Raw genomic sequence first — 9,615 nt, forward strand, 5'->3', positions numbered from 1 at the left:
CCAGTCCGTGTAATTGCTACCATCATCTTTCAACTTTGCTTTCTCAAGGAACGCATTAAAATTCAACGAAACAACAGCACGAGCCATCTATCTACAATCAAGCATAAACAAGCAAGATACTATCAGGTACTAAGTTTCATGATAAATTTAGGTTCAATTAATTTACTTAATGAACTCCCACTTAGATAGACATCCCTCTAATCCTCTAAGTGATTACGTGATCCAAATCAACTAAACCATAACCGATCATCACGTGAAATGGATTAGTTTTCAATGGTGAACATCATTATGTTGATCATATCTACTATATGATTCACGCTCGACCTTTCGGTCTCCGTGTTCCGAGGCCATATCTGCATATGCTAGGCTCGTCAAGTTTAACCTGAGTATTCTGCGTGTGCAAAAACTGGCTTGCACCCGTTGTAGATGGACGTGGAGCTTATCACACCCGATCATCACTTGGTGTCTGGGCACGACGAACTTTGGCAACGGTGCATACTCAGGGAGAACACTTCTTGATAATTTAGTGAGAGATCATCTTATAATGCTACCGTCAATCAAAGCAAGATAAGATGCATAAAAGATAAACATCACATGCAATCAATATAAGTGATATGATATGGCCATCATCATCTTGTGCTTGTGATCTCCATCTTCGAAGCACCGTCGTGATCACCGTCGTCACCGGCGCGACACCTTGATCTCCATCGTAGCATCGTTGTCGTTTCGCCAATCTTATGCTTCCACGACTATCGCTACTGCTTAGTGATAAAGTAAAGCATTACAGCGTGATTGCATTGCATACAATAAAGCGACAACCATATGGCTCCTGCCAGTTGCCGATAACTCGGTTACAAAACATGATCATCTCATACAATAAAATTTAGCATCATGTCTTGACCATATCACATCACAACATGCCCTACAAAAACAAGTTAGACGTTCTCTACTTTGTTGTTGCAAGTTTTACGTGGCTGCTACGGGCTTAAGCAAGAACCAATCTTACCTACGCATCAAAACCACAACGATAGTTTGTCAAGTTGGTGTTGTTTTAACCTTCGCAAGGACCGGGCGTAGCCACACTCGGTTCAACTAAAGTTGGAGAAACTGTCACCCGCAAGCCACCTCTGTGCAAAGCACGTCGGGTGAACCGGTCTCGCGTAAGCGTACGCGTAATGTCGGTCCGGGCCGCTTCGTCCAACAATACCGCCGAACCAAAGTATGACATGCTGGTAAGCAGTATGACTTATATCGCCCACAACTCACTTGTGTTCTACTCGTGCATATAACATCAACACATAAAACCTAGGCTCGGATGCCACTGTTGGGGAACGTAGTAATTTCAAAATTTTCCTACGCACACGCAAGATCATGGTGATGCATAGCAACGAGAGGGGAGAGTGATATCTACGTACCCTCGTAGACCGAAGCGGAAGCGTTGACACAACGTAGAGGAAGTAGTCGTACGTCTTCCCGATCCGACCGATCCAAACACCGTTACTCCGGCACCTCCGAGTTCTTAGCACACGTTCAGCTCGATGACGCACCCCGAGCTCCGATCCAGCAAAGCTTCGGGGAGGAGTTCCGTCAGCACGACGGCGTGGTGACGATGATGATGTTCTACCGGCGCAGGGCTTCGCCTAAGCACTGTAACGATATGACCGAGGTGGAATATGGTGGAGGGGGGCACCGCACACGGCTAAGGAACGATCACGAAGATCAACTTGTGTGTTCTAGGGTGCCCCCCTGCCCCCGTATATAAAGGAGCAAGGGGGGAGGCCGGCCGGCCCTATGGGGCGCGCCAAAGGGAGGGGGGAGTCCTCCTCCTAGTAGGAGTAGGACTCCCCTTTCCTAGTCCAACTAGGAAGAGAGGGGGGGAAGGAAAGAGAGGGAGAGGGAGAGGGAAAGGGGGGCCGCGCCCCCCTCCTAGTCCAATTCGGACTCCCCATGGGGGGGGTGCGCCACCTCCTGGGCTGCAGCCCTCTCTCTCCCCTCAGGCCCACTAAGGCCCAATACTTCCCCGGGGGGTTCCGGTAACCCCTCCAGCATTCCGGTTTTCTCCGAAATCACCCGGAACAATTCCGGTGTTCGAATATAGCCGTCCAATATATCAATCTTTGTGTCTCGACCATTTCGAGAATCCTCATCATGTCCGTGATCACATCCGGGACTCCGAACAAACTTCGGTACATCAAAATGCATAAACTCATAATAACTGTCATCGTAACTTTAAGCGTGCGGACCCTACGGTTCGAGAACAATGTAGACATGACCGAGACACGTCTCCGGTCAATAACCAATAGCGGGACCTGGATGCCCATATTGGCTCCTACATATTCTACGAAGATCTTTATCGGTCAGACCGCATAACAACATACGTTGTTCCCTTTGTCATCGGTATGTTACTTGCCCGAGATTCGATCGTCGGTATCCAATACCTAGTTCAATCTCGTTACCGGCAAGTCTCTTTACTCGTTCCGTAATACATCATCTCACAACTAACATATTAGTTATAATGCTTGCAAGGCTTATGTGATGTGCATTACCGAGAGGGCCCAGAGATACCTCTCCGACGATCGGAGTGACAAATCCTAATCTCGAAATACGTCAACCCAACATGTACCTTTGAAGACACCTGTAGAGCACCTTTATAATCACCCAGTTACGTTGTGACGTTTGGTAGCACACAAAGTGTTCCTCCGGCACACGGGAGTTACATAATCTCATAGTCATAGGAACATGTATAAGTCATGAAGAAAGCAATAGCAACATACTAAACGATCGGGTGCTAAGCTAATGGAATGGGTCATGTCAATCAGATCATTCAACTAATGATGTGATCCCGTTAATCAAATGACAACTCTTTGTCCAGCCAACCGGGTGCGATTCTTCATGTGGTTGCTGGTTCAAACCCATGTACACACCATAGATGTGCTCTTGCGCAAGAACATCATCGATCGAGCCGCTGCGGGCTGCCTCCTATGCCCCAAGCCTCTCGAGACGGACAACCACCTCATTCTATGTTTCTCTTTCGCTCGGTGCTTCTGCGAGGTGGTAGGGATACCTGAGCCTGACTACAATAATGCTAAGGTCCGTCTACTACATTGCGTGCATCATCAGGAGCGAGGGCATCAGGTAGCAGTTCAAGCTTAAGACTGCTCACAGTGGGGAGTAACATAGAGTGGTAACTTGCCGATGTTACTAGTCTATGTTACTACCTTCATAATGGGTAGTAACATATGAGTGGTATTATGAAAGAGTTCATTTATTAGGCTATAGACTCATTATCTCTTGAAATGTGTGATGTTACAGTAAGCAATTTTGTATTGAAATGTGTGATGTTACTAGTCAAGTTACTCCCATTGTCACTAGTCTAAGTGTCATCGGGAGCGTGGGCACATAATGGTGTCCAAACTACAAGGTGTTCAAAGTATGTGACATTATTAGTTAGTGTTGCTGCCGTGCATAGATAGGAGGAGCAAAATTATATAAGTATTTCTATTAGCTCGGGTTAAATTAATTGCTTCTTAGAATAATTCGGACCATGAACATGTGATCGGCTCGGTTCAAGATTGAATTCGTAAAAGACAGTTCATCAATGCGTGATATCCTACCCTGCGCTGGTCACCGAATGTATCATGGTCTCCTCTGAATACATTGTCCACATACGTCATGGCGCTCGTCTCGGAGATCCCGCTGCTGAAGTGGAGCACGAGGACATTTCTCTCATCAAGCAGCTACTTGTGAAGGTAGTGAGCAACGGTCATCTTGGTCGGCTCGTCGAACATCCTCGTGACGTGCAGTCTGGCGAGCTCTGTGGCATTAAAGGTTAGCTTCCCTTGATGAACCGTTGTTGTAAAGCCACAGGACTATGACGATCGCCTAGTAGTAGCAGATCGCGTGACCGATCTATGTACGCCTCGGTAGTCTCCATGAGCTTCGTGAACACCATGGCTGTGATCTCAGCACGGAGCTCCCAGACAACACCATCAATTATGTGCACCTTGACACCCGGTGTAGGCTCCTTGGCCCCAAGGGATTGCTGACCGTTCATGGTGTCCGTGGAAGTGGTCCTAGCCGCATGCGCCATCTTCTTGGCAGCTTTCTCCTAACAAAATAGGAATGGAAATAGAGCATGTTTCTCTTGAGACAAAAATAATGAACACCGCACATGGGTGTCTTTCTTGAGTGTGTGTATGCGGTGCACGCTGTGGATCCACTAGACCGGTTGGTGCTCTTGGCTCGCCTTAGGACGGTTTCGTGAGGCCACCGGAATAGATAATGTGTCCGGACCGCACCAGCTCACACTACAAGATCGTGCACTAGAAAAAAAAGTTTTTGAAACCGTTCATCCACTCAAAAACCGAGCCAAAATAGAGTCAGACGGGCAGGCCGGGCCGTATATACGCGTGACAACACTAGCCCCAACAAGGCAGCATCCAAAGAAGAAGAAGAAGAAGAAGAAGAAGAAGAAGAAAAAGCAGCAGCGGATCCCTTTCCCTAGTCGTCCAGAACGATCGGCGCGCTCCGACAGGCGGCGAGGAGGCTTTACTCCCGGCTTGGGATATTTCTGATAGATCCTTTGGATCGGGTAGGCTAGAGATTAGCGGTAGTTTATCTTTGTTTACTAATCTGTCTATGCATTTGTGAAGTGAGGAAACAGAGATGGGAGGAGGATACCTTCTCCTTGGCTCGATGAGTCCGAGGGAGTGGCCATGGTGTAGGGCGACAGCGACGATGGTGAGTGGGCAGTACAGCGGTGGTGCTTCCCGTCGGCCTACGCTAACCCTTGATCAGTAGGGGTGCCGGTGGGAGGCTGCGGCGCACGGTGAACCTCGTACCATGTGCGTCCGGCCCCCCACCTCTTTATGTAGCGCGGTGACAGGGGCCCACCAACCAGAGTTCGGTTGGGCGCCCCCGATCAGAGCGCGAGTCAAGGGCCCGTCGAACGTTGGGCTCGATCGGGAGGAGATCAACCTAACAATTTCTACTAACGAGATAACTAGAGAGGCTTCCACACCTTTAATGATGGACACCGATAACTGCCACCCGTGTGGCACAGTGGACACCCGACTACACGGTCCTATGTGGCATGCCCAGCAGGCAGCCCACACAACCCTGTGTGGGTGAACATTAGAACTACCCACACGTCCGGATGCAGCAACTTCGTGCCACACACCGAACCAACAACAACTACTCACCCTACCCCGTATGTGTGGCACGAAGCAATTCCACCCAGATATTTTTTGATGGCAAATTTAGTTACCCCGGGATGGTAACTTTAGTTATCCTGGGATGGCAACTTCTCCGTATCATCTTTTTTTGGGGGGTTTCGTTTAGGTTAACTATAGTTGCCATGTCTAATTAACGGTAGTTGCCACGTGTAATCAAATCATAGTTGTCGTGTGTGATTAACTAGTTGCCATGTGTGGTCAAACCATAGTTGTCATGTGTGGTCAAACCACAGTTGCCATGTATGATCAAACATAGTTGCCATGTGTGATTAACTAGTTGCCATGTGCACCAGTAATTGTCGTCTATTCACCGGGCAAGCGTCCTGTGTGCCGTTCGGGCGAGGAGCGTCCACACGTGTGACACTAAATGATAACACCCACATGCCGCTGGGTGCTTACGTGGCTTTCCACCCAGATGGCAACCGCTTCAAAATTCGTGCAAATGGAACGAACGGCACCGAGTGCATGTGGGCGTGTTGATAAGTGCTACACATGTGAGCATTATCATTTGGGTTAATGATTGATTGCTTAGTGCAGAAATTATTTGAAATTCGGTCGTAGTGAGGGGCTCTCAACATTTATAGAGCTTCACACATTTATTTGGAATTTAATACTTTGACCGGTCTCTTTCATTTCCTCTCAGAACGTCAAACAAGCTTACTTTCCCATGACACAATGCTCTATTGTTTTGCTTGTCATCATGAAAGCTAAGCATGCCCAACGCTTATGACTGAAAACAAAAACGGTCAAGTTTGAGTACTAACTTCAAAACAAAGTATGGAACAATCCATCCTTTTATGGTTTGAGAGTTCCACCATTACTCGCTACTCGTTTAAGTTAAAAATAGTTTTGGCTAAATTTTTATTCTCAACTTCTATTCTTTTACGAAATTTTTCTATTTTCTTAATGCATTCAAACAGAAAAAAATAGTTTAACATATACGAATAATAATCTAGACTTGACAAACAACTAGTGGTGCATGAGTAACAAATATAACTTTATTCATACATCTAATAAAAAATACCATCACGTTACAGTATCATCATCGTAAAAATTCACTCAACAACGGATAAGTAATTCTTCTGCTCATAGAGAGCTAAATTTAAGTGGTTACGTTCATGTTTTAAGTTTTAAGGCTGCGTCAATTTTAGATCTGCTGGAGAAAATTCTGAAGACCTAAACCTTATCCCTCGACACCTAAAATCCTTTTTTCGAAGATGCTCTGCTGTCTGAAACCGTAACAGGGCAGAAGTACAAATTGTTCCTTGGCAATATTTCTAGAGAGTTTTTCAAACAAATAATCTAGAGCCGTCCGGTTGTGGAGTTCTCTTTCTTCCATGAGACCTTGAACAAGGCAGGAAACCGATCACAAATAGAGTCGGACGGACAGGCCCTATGAACACTAGAGCCCCCCTCGTTGACGCGCACCCGTGACAAACGCTAGCCCCAACAACCGACGAAGAAGAAGAAGCAAGCGGATCCCTCTCCCTAGTCGTCGAGAAACAATGGCGGCGCTCTGAGAGGCGGCGAGGAGGCTTTGCTACCATCTCGGGACAAAAACGGTACTCCTCCCTCTCCTACCTTTGATCCCTCTCGTTGCTGCGCTCCAGAACGGCGCCGGCTTTCTTTCCGCGGCGTGTCCATGGTAGAACCGTTGCTGCCGAATCCTCCATCCTTCACCCACCCAAATCCTGCGCGAACCCGAGCTGGGGTCGAAAATCCTCAATAAATCTTCCACTTTTGTTCCATGCATGCCAATCATCTCACTTGTGATTTTTGCGCGTTGCAGGGTCTTTTCGAGCCAACGGCTGCCCAGGAGAAAGCTATGTTGCAGGCCGCCGTGAAACGGTTCAACTTTGATGGTAGGGATGTCGATGATGTGGCCCGCGACGTCTTCTGGGGACTACGGATAGACGGTCATCAGCATATAACCCTTGCTGATGTGACCCAAACTTTGCAGGCCTTGTCTAACTTGCAGAAGGAATTAGGATGAAGCTACAAGCAATAACTAGCTTTACAGTACAATGTTATGAGAGTCGATAACTAGATTTACAGTACAATGTTAGTAGTCTAGAAACTCTTGTGTACAAATGTAATATGATCTGGATCCTTGCTATTTTCCTTCTTCGTATTATTATTGATATAATATGCCTACCAGATTACGGTGTGGAGAAATTAAAAAGAAACACTCTGTAATTTCTCAGTTTTTTGGGTTGTCAGTGTGGTTTCAATTGTCCGAGTTGTCGTGATTGGCGTGTTTTCCTCTCGTTAGGTTTGCAGGAGTAGTTTGTTGGGGATGTTGGTCGATCTGGTTTTGTTGTTGTGTTGTTTCATGGTTCCATAGTAGTCTGCATGCCGTGTCAGGTTTTTGCTAGTTTGCCTCTCATAAACAAGCGCGTATGGGTTCGTCAATTCCCTTCTGCTTAATTTGTCAAATTGCAGCTGTAGATTTTGTTGAATAACGAATTACGCCGTCCTCCGCTATTCATAATCTGGTAATTCTTGAATACAAAAGTCTCCGCTTAACCCTTCACCTACATGGTGTAACCAAACACAGCAATCACAAAAACAATAATAGGTTGCAAGAAATAAACAGAACACACACTACCACTATACACGGAAACTTCCTTGAGATTTCCACTAGTGAGGTGTAACTTAGGCTCATATTTTGTCAATGTTGGGGATAACCCTGGAGATAGACAGCATTTTATGATGCTACAACTATCATCAAATATGAACATAATTTGAAAACCGATGATATGTGAAGTACAGACTTCACATCCAGCAAGCTATAACTGTCACTCATGCACAGCACAATGTATATCAGGGCGAGGCTTCATATTTTACAGAGTAGAAACTGGAAACGACGCGCACCGGAGGAAATTAAACTTGCAACACCTCGGGCCATCAGATACGTTTAACCCTTGGCTTTAGCGATGTAGTCAGTCCCGAATTAAATGTGTGATTCAGTTGCTGGATACAGTGGGAACGGCAATAACAAGTCCACTCAAGTTCTTTTTTTTGGATTAGTTTGAATTGCTTACCACATATGTCACGTGATAGTCCACTCAGATTCTTAGCAAGGCATGCACGTATGTACGTACATGTGTTAAGCAGTTGGCAGAACTAAGTAGTGAGCACCCTCATATCGAATGCCAAATGCTCAAACGGAACTATACATCCAAAACTCATTAGGCCAATACTTACATGCATACAAATTGAAGATTATTCAAATATGATTCAGACAGTACCACAGATGATGAAATTTTAGATGAAGCAAAAATATTTTGGCAAAGATTAAGCAGGATATCCAGACAAACCTACAAACGAAAGAAAAATAATAGATGATATTGTACAAGTAAAAGAACACCAATTAATGAAATGAGCATGAAGAAAATTTTATTGTAAATGTGTATCTTCGTATATTTGTATTTCTTCACTAAGCCATCCGAAAATGCGCAAGGGCACACAAGTGGGGGGGGGGGGGGGGCACGCACCTGCGCGGCCGACCAGGTGCGTCCGTTGGCGCTATGGTTCATGCACTTTTTTTGAAAAGGGGGACAACCCTGGCCTCTACATCAGAGTGATGCATACGGCCACCTTTATTAGTAAGCAAATAGGTCCAACAAAAGTCTTAAAGTCTCAAACAAAAGATGCTCACAAAGAGCTAAGGAACAAAAATAAAGCCACAACCGGCTGGCAAAAGAAAGATAGGAAAACTAATTGCCTATCCTATTACATGACCACCATCCAAACCGGTTGAAAATAGCCCGTGCTACCATCTCCCATCGGATAGATCCAGTAACCAAACGCTCCCTGGCCTCCGTCGGAGTGAGTAGCGACCACATACGGATCAACGCAGTGGCTCGGAAGATAACCTGCAAAAAATGAGTATTTGTTGTTCTATTAAAGACCAAATCATTTCTACAATTCCAGATAGCCCATAATAAAGCACATACTCCTACACGAATGTGTCTCGCTGTTTGGGGCTCAATCCCATCCAACCACGTCCCAAATAACGTGTTAATATTATTCGAAGGAGTAATATTGAAGGCTATGTTAACTGATTATCAAAGAATCTTTGCCAAAGGGCAATCAAGAAAGAGGTGTTTGATTGTTTCATCCCGGTCACAGAAGCTACATCTAGTGGATCCATTCCAGTTGCGTTTAATCAAGTTATCCTTAGTTAAAATGACTTGCTTGTGTACAAACCAAATAAACACTTTAACTCTTAAGGGAACTTTGACATGCCAAACATGTTTCGAAGTAGGAATAGAGCTAGAATTAATAACATCCAAATACATGGATTTGACCTTAAATTCTCCATTCCTAGTAAGCTTCCAACACAACTGATCAGGAAGTTGAGAAAGTTGAACATCCA

The sequence above is a fragment of the Triticum urartu genome, chromosome 1 (assembly GCF_003073215.2).
Source record: "Triticum urartu cultivar G1812 chromosome 1, Tu2.1, whole genome shotgun sequence".
In the NCBI taxonomy this organism is placed as follows: domain Eukaryota; kingdom Viridiplantae; phylum Streptophyta; class Magnoliopsida; order Poales; family Poaceae; genus Triticum; species Triticum urartu.